Source organism: Mytilus edulis, chromosome 4 (genome assembly GCF_963676685.1).
Source record: "Mytilus edulis chromosome 4, xbMytEdul2.2, whole genome shotgun sequence".
NCBI lineage: Eukaryota > Metazoa > Mollusca > Bivalvia > Mytilida > Mytilidae > Mytilus > Mytilus edulis.
The window spans coordinates 25,340,985-25,354,288 of NC_092347.1; the positions used below are offsets into that span (position 1 = coordinate 25,340,985).

General features: G+C 30.5%; 1 protein-coding gene across 6 annotated transcripts in view; it reads left to right on the plus strand.

Annotated features, from left to right (window-relative positions):
* LOC139521778 (myb-like protein X) overlaps window positions 1-13,304 on the plus strand; it is a 52,947-nt gene that overhangs the window by 10,743 nt on the left and 28,900 nt on the right. For 2 of the 6 annotated variants that reach the window (XM_071315388.1, XM_071315391.1), the window contains one exon: window positions 9,152-9,229. The gene's annotated coding sequence lies outside the window, so the exon portion shown is untranslated. Of the gene's footprint in view, window positions 1-1,162; window positions 1,247-9,151; window positions 9,230-13,304 lie in introns of all 6 variants that reach the window. The other 4 variants (XM_071315389.1, XM_071315393.1, XM_071315390.1 and 1 more) reach the window with 3 other exon arrangements.

Here is a 13,304-nt window from a genome sequence, read left to right on the forward strand (position 1 = left end):
TTGATTCGGGATGATGTATAAGTACGTTGCCACGTTCAATTATTTTACCTCATTATACAATACTTATTTTTTCAATCAGTATTATACTGATATTCGTTTGGGAGGCTTAAATATGTAGTTTCTGTTGTAATTGCCCTACCGTTGTCTAATTTATACCATCCTTGATCGGTTAGGACATTTTTGATTTTTTTGTTTGAGGACTGCCCTCAATGCAGTTATAACATCTCAACTGTCACAACCTTTGAAAATCTAGAGTTGTGCCATTTCACATCGTAAATAACTATTTTTATTTTTGGCATATTTCTGTAGTCTTTGCGGTGTGTTTGGAAATTTTAAAATTGTTCCAGCGTTCGCTTAAATTGTATAAATCAAGATTTTGATAGAGTCTCAATTTGAATTGACATGATTCATTTGTCATTGTGCAATTACCGAGGAAGGATATCTGTTATCCGAAATATCTAATATTTGTGTATTTTATAGTTATTTAATGGTGATGTTGTACCCTTTTTGACTTGTTATATATTATATTTTGTAGTGTACAGAATCATATTACATGATCCATCGCCCTGTAAGATTGATCGTTGACTATTTATTCAGTCATTTTATATATATATATATATATATATATATATATACAACTCGTCTAAACATCAACCCAACAATGTTAGATCTGTAAATTTGCTTTCGCAAATTTTTGGTTCTTCCCTCGCCGGGATTCGAACCCATGCTACTGTGATATCGTGACACCAAATCGCCTGCACTGCAGCCGTCCCGCTAGACCACACGACCACCTGGGCTCTCAAAAAAAGAGCTTTCGGTGGGCATGTGTTACCTTTCCACGTCAGTTTTAATCTAGCGGCGTACTACAGTACATGATATATAAGGCATGAAGATGTTATTGTTACAGATCAGCTAAATTATCTATAGTAAAGGATCCTACAAATTAATGTAAGATACAGTCACAGAAAATAATTATATTCATAAGTACGTCTGATATATATATATATTTTTTTTTTTTTTAAAAGCTTAGCAAATATATGTGTGCAAGGCACTTCATTTGGTTGTCCATTTCACAGTCTCCATCTAGCCAATGTGTATTTTTTTATTTTATATATTATGTTGATAGAATCATCATTGAATTGTATCATTTACACTATTGTAGGATGAAATAATGTAAAAAGTGGAGAAACTATTTTAAAAAGTGTGTTTAAAAGATCAGAAAAAAGATCTAAATAACTCAATAAAGGTAACAATAGTGTGTTCTATCCACTGCATATTACTTTTAACAAATGGATTTTGAATTAAATACGAATTTGTTATGTATTTTACCTCAAATGTAATCTAGATAGAAGTTAACTTGATATAGCTTTTAATGTTGCTTAAATGATTATTAAAAAGAAATAATTTACATACTACAATGTATTAACCACCAATTATCACCCAGACATTCCATAAAACATATATTACCCTTGTAAATATGATGTAGTATCTCCTTAAGATAATATTAATGGTTGCTTTTTGACAGATTATTATTATAGTGTTCTCAGATGGCAATTTCTTCCATAGAAATGTAATCCTGCAAAATATTTTATTATTTATCTAATAATAAATCTTATTGTTATGCATGGCTTGTTGTATTCTCATACACCTTATCGCTATTCCCTGCTGACCCTAGAATCTATCCCTCTTTAACTATTGACGTCATACAACAGTCACTTTTCCATTGTGGCATCAGATATTTTGTTCATGACATCAAAATTTTACGGGAAACTGTGTGATGTCCAGTAATGGTGGACAAATAGCAATAAGGTGTATTGGTATTGTGTGTACATTAGAAGGCTGTTAATATTATTTATTTCATATATTTAATATTATACCAGTATTTTTTTTTTTTTTTTTTTTTTTTTTTTAGCTTATAACAATGCTAGAGAGAGTCTGATTACTTTTTTTTTCATTGAAATGCAGATAAAAACTGTTTTTGGACCATGTAATGAATTATATAAACACATAACTGAAGAGAATACCCAGTAATTGTACTAATTATATTTTAAATCGGCAAAAAATCATTTACAGTTGTAAAGACAAAAAGTTTTATTGTAATGTTATTTCTTGATTAATTGCCTCTTGCAAATGATTTTAGATTAAAATTGATTGTTTTTGTTGAACAAAAGAGAAATCTATGTTAAAATGCACTATACTTGAAATAAATTTATTACATTCTCTTTTTAATAAAATAGTTAATTTATGACTAGCATTACATTGAACGAGAAGTGTCTTTTTTAGCTCACCTGGCCCACAGGGCCAAGTGAGCTTTTCCCATCACTTAGCGTCCGTAGTCTGTCATCCGTCGTCGTCTGTCGTCGTTAACTTTTACAAAAATCTTCTCCTCTGAAACTACTATGCCAAATTCAACCAAACTTGGCCACAATCATCATTGGGGTATCCAGTTTAAAAAATGTATCTGGTGATCTGGCCAACCAACCAAAATGGCCGCCATGGCTAAAAATAGAACATAGGGGTAAAATGCAGTTTTTGGCTTATAACTCAAAAACCAAAGCATTTAGAGCAAATCTGACGTGGGTAAAATTGTTTATCAGGTCAAAATCTATCTGCCCTGAAATTTTAAGATGAATCGGTCAACCTGTTTTTGGGTTACTGCCCCTTAATTGGTAATTTTAAGGAAATTTTACTGTTTTTGGTTATTATCTTGAATATTTTTATAGATAGAGCTAAACTGTATTCAGCAATAATGTTCAGCAAAGTAAGATTTACAAGTAAGTCAACATGACCGAAATGGTCAGTTGACCCCTTTAGGAGTTATTGCCCTTTATAGTCAATTTTTAACCATTTTTCGTAAATCTTAGAAATCTTTAACAAAAATCTTCTCCTATGAAACTACTGGGCCAAACTTGGCCACATTCATCATTGGGGTATCTAGTTTTAAAAATGTGTGGCTTGACCCTGCCAAACAACCAAGATGGCCGCCATGGCTAAAAATAGAAAATAGGGTAAAATGTAGATTTTGGCTTATAACTCTAAAACCAAAGCATTTAGAGCAAATCTGACAGGATTGAAATTTTCTGTTAGGTCAAGATCTATCTGCCCTGAAATTTTCAGACAAATCGGACAACCTGTTGTTGGGTTGCTGCCCCTGAATTAGTAATTTTAAGGAAATTTTGCAGTTTTTGCTATCTTGAATATAATTATGGATAGAGATAAACTGTAAACAGCAATAATGTTCAGCAAAGTAAGATCTACAAATAAGTCAACATGACCAAAATTGTCAGTTGACCCATTAAGGAGTTATTGCCCTTTATAGTCATTTTTTAACAATTTTCATAATTTTTTGTAAATTTTTGTAAATTTTTAGAATATATTTTCCACTGTAATTACTGGGCCAAGTTCATTATAGATAGAGATAATTGTAGCAAAAAGAATGTCCAGTAAAGTAAGATCTACAAACACATCATGATCACCAAAACACAATTTTGTCATGAATTTATCTGTGTCCATTGTTTAATATGTACATAGACCAAGGTGAACGACACAGGCTCTTGAGAGCCTCTAGTTTACGTCTATGAATGGAGTTTTTGATGCAATTAAACCATCTAGAAATATTGTAAATTAAATGAAAGTATCACTAGTACCATAACAATGTTCAGATGAAGGACACAACTTGCCCGGATGACACTAAAAAGTTGTCATTATTTTTTTACAACTATTTTCACACAAAGAAGTATTAATTCTAAATGTGGAAGGTTATACTGATAAAAAGTAATCAAATTAGTTCCCGTAGGGCTATATAGTTCAACTGAAGTTTATACAGATAAAAGTAGAGTATAATTATAGGGGTTTCAATTTATACTATAGGCCCTTAGCATTTTAATGACTTTTTTCATTGACAGTTCTTAAGTAACAATTTTCACACCATTTAAACTAATAAATTATACAGTAGTATATAAAAAGGATTTTATTTTTATAAGGACTGAAAATCAATTCAGTTTTACTATAGTATTTTGTGGTATCATGACATGTATGGCCACAATATGACACTTTGTATACATTAAAAAAAAAATTCACTTTGACTTTCTGTCAAAAGGCTTTTGACCTTATTTATGTACATATTAGTATGTTATTTGTTCTAGATTAGATAGCATTAGACCAAGCGTTTGTTTTGAATGTAAAATGTATTGTAATAATATTAAAGAGTAAATATTAACAGTGGTAAATCCTTGTATGACTTTAGGTATGGCACTTAAACAGTACATAGAAATGAATATTCTTCACTTACTTTTTTTGAAACCTTTCGGTAAAGAGATACTTATTAAAGTTATAGAAATGACAAACAATTCATCTGAACTAATATTGCATTGACTTTGAATAGTTAGTGGACACATTATCTGAAATTAACCACAGTCATATTGATATTTGAAAGCGTGATTTTAAATTGAAATATAGCAATCTGAATTTTTTTCCCCCCTCTATTGGCTCCTTTAACAATCAGTGATTATAACAATCATCTATACTACTAAAGAAATTAGTGACTGATTTCATTGTGTCGCATTTCCTCTGAAATAATACAAAGTCAGAAAAATATTTGTGACATGACATATATGTGTATTTATACTTACTAAATTTGTCATTGAAACAATCTTTTTTCCACAGAAAACTCCATTTTTTATGAAAATAACCCAAACTTGACCTTTATCAATTCATGTCTTAAATGCTTTTGGCTGATGCCAGAGAAATTTAAAAACTTTTTGTCTCTTTTTTAAACTTTTTTGGATTCGAGTGTCACTGATGAGTCTTTTGTAGACGAAACACGCATCTGGCGTATATATAAAATTTAGTCCTGGTATCTATGATGAGTTTATTTCAATACTTGCCGCGATTTCGCAGCTACTTCTAGTATGTAAGAATTTATAAACTGAAATACTGTTGAATGTAAAGAAAAAAAATTTTTTTTTGCTCATCCTCCAAGAAAAAATGTTATCAATATAATAAAGATCTCAAATTCCGAATGTGATGAAAAAAGTTAGGATTTAATCCGGCTGTGCATAACCAAATGAAAAGTCAAAGATTTATGAGCCATTTTGATCAAAGTCCTGAAACCATCTTCAAAATTTGTTATTTTATGTCTATAATATTTGTCCTTATGTCTATAATATTTGTCCGTTCATTTTCCTTTAAAATATAATGATCTTAACTACTACATTACCTTAAATGAATTTAATAATACTTTGTATTTCTATTTTAAAACAAAGAGCTATTACTTTTACTTGGCCCTTATGCCCACATTAATAGTGAAAATGGTGCTAATAGTTACCAATATAAAAAAGAAGATGTGGTATTATTGCCAATGAGACAACTATCCACAAAAGACCAAAATGACACAGACATTAACAACAATAGGGCACTGTATGTCCTTCAACAATGTGCAAAGCCCATACCGCATAGTCAGCTATAAAAGGCCCAGATAAGACAATGTAAAACAATTCAAACGAGAAAACTAACGGCCTTATTTATGTAAAAAAAGAACGAAAAACAAATATGTAACACATAAACAAACGACAACCACTGAATTACAGGCTCCTGACTTGGGACAGGCACATACATAAATAATGTGGCGGGGTTAAACATGTTAGCGGGATCCCAACCCTCCTCCTAACCTGGGACAGTGGTATAACAGTACAACATAAGAACGAACTATAAAAATCAATACAATTAATCAAACTTGAGACATGTGGTAACTAACACTTCAACATCAGGAATACTTGTGGTCTAACATTTGTATTATAAAAAGGTCTTTTTCTGCATGGTACCACATTAAAACTACTACTTTATAGGAAATAAATCAAGAAATGGACTTATGACACAAAACATTATCATAAATGATGAACATTGAGTATTTGTTCTGACCACATTAGCATTGATGCATGTTGACTTACCCAGAATCAATTACATTTCTTGGTTCTGTCTTTTATTAACACTGATTTTCCTTTCGGTCCTATTTTATGTAATATGGAAGTTTCCCAATGTGTTCAATATGCCTGTAGAAAGAAGTGATGATTTTAATTAAAGACATATATTTATAACTGGTAAATCATGAAGAAGGGTTTTGTTACCTTAATCAACTAATTAATTTGATATTGTAGTAAGGTCTTTAAATATTGTCTTTTTCAATTTTTATATTGATTTTTTTATATAGTTTATTACATACCTAAAATATTTATGCTATACAGTCATTAACACTTATGGTCCTGCATCCTGACAATACTTCTATTTCAGCATTGCACAAGGTCATTCCTTCCCAGAAATTATAATCAACTTACATTGAACCATTTGGAGGTGTCCTGAATGAAATTCGTAGTCTGAGAAAACATGATCATTTTATTATTGGACTTTGAACTAGCTTTCAGTAACTGCAAGTAACTGATAATTTCAGTCTTTTGTCATTTTGTTAACCAATTCTCATATTTAAAATTCGTATTCTTGGCATTCATGGTTTATTGTAAATATTTGTATCTGTGAAATAATACTGTGTTATAAAACGCTTAGGGTAATATTCATATTACATAATGTGTTGTTAAAAATACTGTATTATATAATACTGTAGGAGTTTTTGTAGTTCAATTACCATTTTTATCTGTTTGTGGCATTTTTGGCTATAATATTTAGGTATAAGCAACATAGATCATCATATCAGTTGTTCCCTTGTAGGAGTTATTGCCCTTCGGCCTTCAATGATGATTTTGTCCCATATGTTGTGTTTTGGCTGAAGGTTAAAGTAGATGAGGAGAAACTATAGACAATAAAATTATCAGTAAGATATGACCTGCTCAATGTGGTTTATGGCCTTTTATAGCTAACTATGCGGTATGGGCTTTGCTCATTGTTGAAGGTCATATGATGATCTATAGGTGTTAATTTCTGTGTCATTTGGCCTCAAGTGGAGAGTTGTCTCATTGGCAATTATATTACATCTTCTTTTTGATATGGCTGAATTCTACAGTGTACTTTGCCTTAAATGATGATTTTTACCCATATTTTGTGTTTTGTTGGAAACCATAGTAGATAAGCAGAACAGTAATAGAAAAAAAATTAACAAATGAGATCCATTAAAATTGTTAAACAACACACTTAAAGGACTTGTTACCACAAAATCATAACTTTAATTAAATTTTGCCTTTACTGTTAAAAACTATGATGGATAGACAAAACCTATGATGGTTAGACAAAAAGGTAAGACCGACAAAAAAGCATGTTGGTTTACAGACAATGATATGTATACATCAAAGCTATTATGTTTTCATTCCATGTGGTCATCAAGTCAATAGGAAAGCATGACAAGGTTGATTCTAACATCCACTTGTTGTTATTGATACTTTGAATTTTGATGAAAATTGGAATGACAGGTCTTTGATGATGTGTAACGACCTTGAGATTGAAAGATGTTTTCCTTACATACATTTTATTGAGGAACAAGCCAGCCTTTTGGTTTATAATTATATCAATTTAATTAAGATTTTATTTCTTTCTCTCCATGTATTAAAGTATTAAAATCAATATAGACTTCCTGTGAAACATAGACATTTCTTATTTCATTGATCATGTTGATGTAGCAAAATCTTTGATGTTTACTATTAAAGTTATGGAAAACATTAAAAGTATTGACATTTCACATGTTAAAACTTTTCTGTCATAAACAAATGAGAAAAGCTGTCACCAATTGTTTTTAAAAATATTGAATGGACTTTGTGAATCACTTTTATTTAATCATGATTACCCCGTCAGTTTTGACATGACCTTAAGGTCAAAAGACCCATTTTTTCCAGTAACATCTGCACCCGTCTCACATTTGTTTAGATAATTTCTATGCTATTGTTATCCTGTTCAAGTTCACCACCTATTTGTAGGTTTTTTCTGGTAAGTTATATGTTAAAATTCAAGTATTTTGAAAATGTTATACATTTATAATCTTGATTTTGTATTCAATTAACCTCAACAGCTTTTTATGCAACTGTCATAGTGGAGGGGACCTCAAGTTTTACCATTGTCCCTCTGTACGTATGGACTTTAATATGAATGTATGTATGTATGTATATCCAAAAATTGGTTTTGGTTCTTTAACTTTAGTTTGCCTCAACCAAATTTTGTAAAACTTATACACAATGCCTTTTACCACAGAACACAGATCAAGTTTATATTTTGGTGGTGTCACTTTTATCGTTCTCAAGTTATGCCCCTTTACAAAAAAAAAAAATGCTCAGTTCTCTAACATTTGTTTTCTCAACCAAATGTTATGAAACTTGTTTTTTTTCCCGTTCCCTAACTTAAGTTTGCCACAACCAAATGTTATCAAACTTATACACAATGCTTATTACCATAAAACACAGATCAAGCACACTTTGGCTAGGGTAACTTTTACAGTTCTTAAGTTATGTCCCTTTATATTGTTATATGCAAGGGGGAGCATCATCTGTGTCCCATGGGCATATTCCCCATTCATTTACTACTTTAATTACTCATGGTGTCAACATTGTATAGTATACTTCTATCAAGCATTCACACTGATTGGCTATATTTTATAAACTAGTTTCCATAGTGGTAACATTAAGCTGATGAAAACTTTGAAAAATAAGATGATAACTTTTTTTAAACCCAAGTTATAATGATAGTTCTGAAGGAAACTGTCCTTTTTTCTTAAGATGTGTGTAGTTTTAAGTAAAAAAACTATCCAAAAAACATATTGTTCAGCGCTATCAAATTATTAGCTCAATTGAGGCAGTGATCCACATTTGAAGAATTGTTAAGATATATAATTTATTTTTTAATTTTAATTTATTTTGCTGATTTCTTTGTTTTGTCAACAGTACAGCGCTATCAAATGTGGTCTGCTTACAGTGGAAGAAATTGAAATTTATGAAGTGAGAACATATATTGTCCTTCCCTATAGGTATTCAATATCTCCTAGGACTAATTCTTCACTGAAATATACCCCTTGCAGCAATGTTGTTAATGGACAAAACTGTTCTTTAGATATCTAGATCAAGATTGTTTGATACTATTTTAAAAATTAGGAAAAAAGTATATTTGCTTCCTTAGGATGTTTTGTTGTGTAATAACATTGATGTTACCTGTATATTTGTAGGTCTTACCAGATAGAAGGTGATGTTTAGGGATGCTAATTGGGAATCAGCTGACAGATTTTACAGGTAAAGAAAACAAGGTAAAAAAATATTTACCAGCCCAGTAGTCAACACTTCTGTATTGAAATGAATTATCATTGATTTGGTCATAATTATAAATTAACTGTTTATACAAAATTTAGAATTTTTGAAATACTAACGCTTTTCTACCTCAGGAAGAGATTGTATTGTCAAAACTTTTAGAAATGTTGGTCCTCAATGCTCTTCAACTTTGTACTTATAATTGTAGCCTTTTTACCTTTTTTATTTGAACGTCACAGATGAGGCTTTTGTTAACAAAACACCTGTTTAGTGCAAATACAAAATTTCAATCCTGGTATCCATGATGATTTATTTACAACATCAGAAGGTAAAACTATAGTAAAAATACTTATCTGCACTAAATAAAGCTGTCCTAGAGAACAAAAGTATTATACAAATAAACATTTTTTAGTAGACATTAGTGATTAAAAGTAAACCAGTTCGTCTTAAACAATAATCAATTCTAACTGTGAATGAATAAGAAACGCAAATAGAAATGAACTTAAAAAAAATCTTGTGAATGGTGTATTTTGACTTCTGCGTCACATATTGCACCCTTCATACTTAACCTTAGTTAACAGTAAGGTGTGATATTTTATGAATGAATTTCTGTTTCTGTTGATTTTGACAACAGAGAAGTTGTTATCATAAGTCAAAATAAACCTTTTCATTACAAACTTGTAATATTTCTCAACAGGATTTAGTATACTCAATAGTTTAGGCTATGGTAAAAAGCCGACTGGGAATTCACTGATTGTAAATTGTTGTTCCACACAAATTGCAGAAAAGAAATAAAAATATGTTTTGAACTGATCGTATACATGTTTTTCTGAAACATCTTCCCATACACCAGAAGTTACCATAAGAAGGCAATCTTTCCATTACCAATCTTTTAACTTGGGATTGTTACAGCACAAAAGAGGCAGTCATTGGTACTGAATATCATGGTTACAGTCAACCACAAAATCCTTGAAAAGTTGTACCTAACAAACATAAAGTATCAAAAGATATAAGAAGATGTGGTATGTGTGCCAATGAGACAACTTTCTCATCCAAGTCACAATTTTTAAAAGTAAACCATTAAAGGTCAAAGTACAGTCTTCAACACGTTGCTTTGGCTCACACTGAACAGCAAGCTATGAAGGGCCCTAATGACATGTGTAAAACCATTTAAAAACGAAAACCAATGGTCTAATCTATATAAAAAAAGAGAAACCAGAAACACTTATGAACAAACATTAACAAATGACAACTACTGAACATCAGATTCCAAACATGAATTCAATTAAAAGATTTTCTTGAATCAGGCATTTCAGTCACTCTCTGGTTCCTTGTTTATTGTAGCTTTCCAGTCCAATGTAAACATGAACTAATGTTTAGATTTAATGCACAGATTCTGGTTAGAAGTTTTATTGTGATGTATACATATCTTCTAATAGATATGATCAATGGTGCCATTCATTGATGAAACAATTACAGTTTGTTTTTACCTTTATTTGAACCTTAATCACTAACTAAGCTTTGTACTCAACATTAGTTTTTATAATGTTCATCAGAAGTTTGTGATAAGCATGAAATCCATAATATCATATTTTTATGTGATTAAATGTCATCTCAAGTACATAAAAAGACAAAAAGAATTGATAATTATTAATTATGGAGTCTTTATATCAATATGATGTGATGTGTTTTGAATAGGCTGCTGTGTTCATTAAGAACAGCTATTGTCTGACTTTTATCATATTTTAACTCTCAGTTTATAATGTTATATGAAAGAAAAATGAACAGTATAGAGACTATTCAATAACAATGCACCTGATAGGATACAAAAATCAATGACATAGGTAATGACAATGTCACATGATAGAATACAAAAATCAATGACATAAGTAATGACAATGTCACATGTCAAGGAGTGGTCAATATTTTGTTTTAAATTCAAAGAAACAATCAATAATTTAGTAAAAGGGAAAGAATTCCTATTGAACCCCCTTCTGTTAGTGTAAGCAATATTTTATTGTGAAAATAATTACATAAACATTACAGAAAACTGGGGATCAGAATATCTTTAAAGGACACCCTCCCCCCTTTTTGAGGTTAAATGGTTGTTCCCTTAGGATTTCAAAACAAATGTATTTTCACTTTTATAAATTTCTCCCCCCAACCCCTTTTCTGTTGACTAAATAAGCCTAGACACAAATCAAAGGTTCAGAAGCAAGTCTTGACAGTTAAAACAAATATACTGTTAATTGATAATAAAATATATGTGTTGTAGAATTAATTGTTGAATAATTTTATTTCTAAGGGAGATTGGAATCTAAGAGGGTTTCAGGCTTTGATCTGTGAGTTTCTTTTCCTTTCATAATAGACTTTTTGTTGATGTGAAGTATAGGTTTAAGGCAGTTTGCTGCTAACAAAATGAAATAGCATCCTCAATGATGGATAGAATTTATCCTGAAAGGATCAAGTGACCAATAATTCATTGATTGGTTTAATATGCGGTTAACCTATTATTGTTAAATTTTAAGTAAAGTTTCAGGTTATGAAAGTAAGGTTTATGAAAGTTCACAGTTTAATGCATATATCAGTACACAAATATCATATGTTCTCATTTAAAAGAAAGTGTATCCACCTCTGAGATTTGTTTTGGTCCATATAGTAAGTTCTTTTGTCATGAGTTATAAGTTAGATATTGTTCTTCAACTATATTCCTACATTTTAAAAGTGTTGTGCCATCTTAATTTCCATTATCAACTGAGTGAAGACTGGCGTTTTATTGTCACAATTTATAAGTCAGGTATAATGAAACAAATTATCCTTTTTGTGCCAAAAGACAGTTCATAGATCATTTAGGGACGACATCAAAAGTTCAATGTAGGATAACAAACTTAATTCATGTAGTTTTTTCACTGACCCCCTACCCCCCTCTTAACTTAATTTGGGAAAAATTGATTGACCAATAAGGATATATATAAAAATCAATTTTATTTAACCAAAACTTGCAGCTATTTTGACCCCCACCCCCAAACTATTTGAATTAAGATTTTATCCTTCATTGATTTTTTGATGTCGTCCCTTAGTTATCTCTAAACAAAATATATAAGTGTCTGCAAACTGTTATTTGATCCTAAATACCATGAATTATTGAATGTTAAATGGTATTGGTATTACAGATCTCATATTTTCTAAAGCATGTTGCTATAGCAATAGTTTTATAAACTACATGTATTTAATTAAATAATGAAAATGTGAGGTTAACAGCACCCAGACAATATAAGGTTATGAAAATAGATATTAAGAGGTCACCATAGGACCTTGAATGATTGTCAAGAACCAGAAGAAAAGAAAAAATATTAGACAAAAAAAAATATTTGTATGCACCTATCCTAAGTCAGGTGTCTGTTGTGCAGTGGTCATCGTTTGTTGGTGTGGTTCATAAGTGTTTCTCATTTCCCATTTATTTCTTGTTTGGATTGTTTTACGCTAGTCATTTTTATTAAAGACTTTTATAGCTTGCTGTTCTGTGTGGGCAAAGGCTCTGTGTTGAAAGCCATACTTTAACCTATAATTGTTTACCTTTTATACATTGTAACTTGGATTAAGAGCTGTCTAGTTGGCACTCATACCACATTTTCATATTAATATTATAGTTGAATAATATATATATGTAACAAATAATTATTGGCAAAAAAATATATATAACTATTTTCCAATAAAGACATGTGTTATGATTGCAATGAGACAACTATTAAACCAGAGTATGCATATCATATTTGTTTTTCGCTCATATTTTTGTACATTAATTAGGCTGTTAGTTTTCTCGTTTTAAATATTTACATTTGTGATTCCTTTTATAGCTGACTATGCTGTATGGGCTTTGCTCATTGTTAAAGGCTGCATGGAGATCTATAGCTGTTAATTTCTGTGTCATTTAGTCTGATAGTTGTATCACTGGCAATCATACCACATCTCCTTATTTTTTTATACAGATTGTTTCTTTATAATAATTGATATAAAAGTATAACTGCTTTAATGCAAAGACAGCTTCATTATACTTTAAATTGCTTTAATATA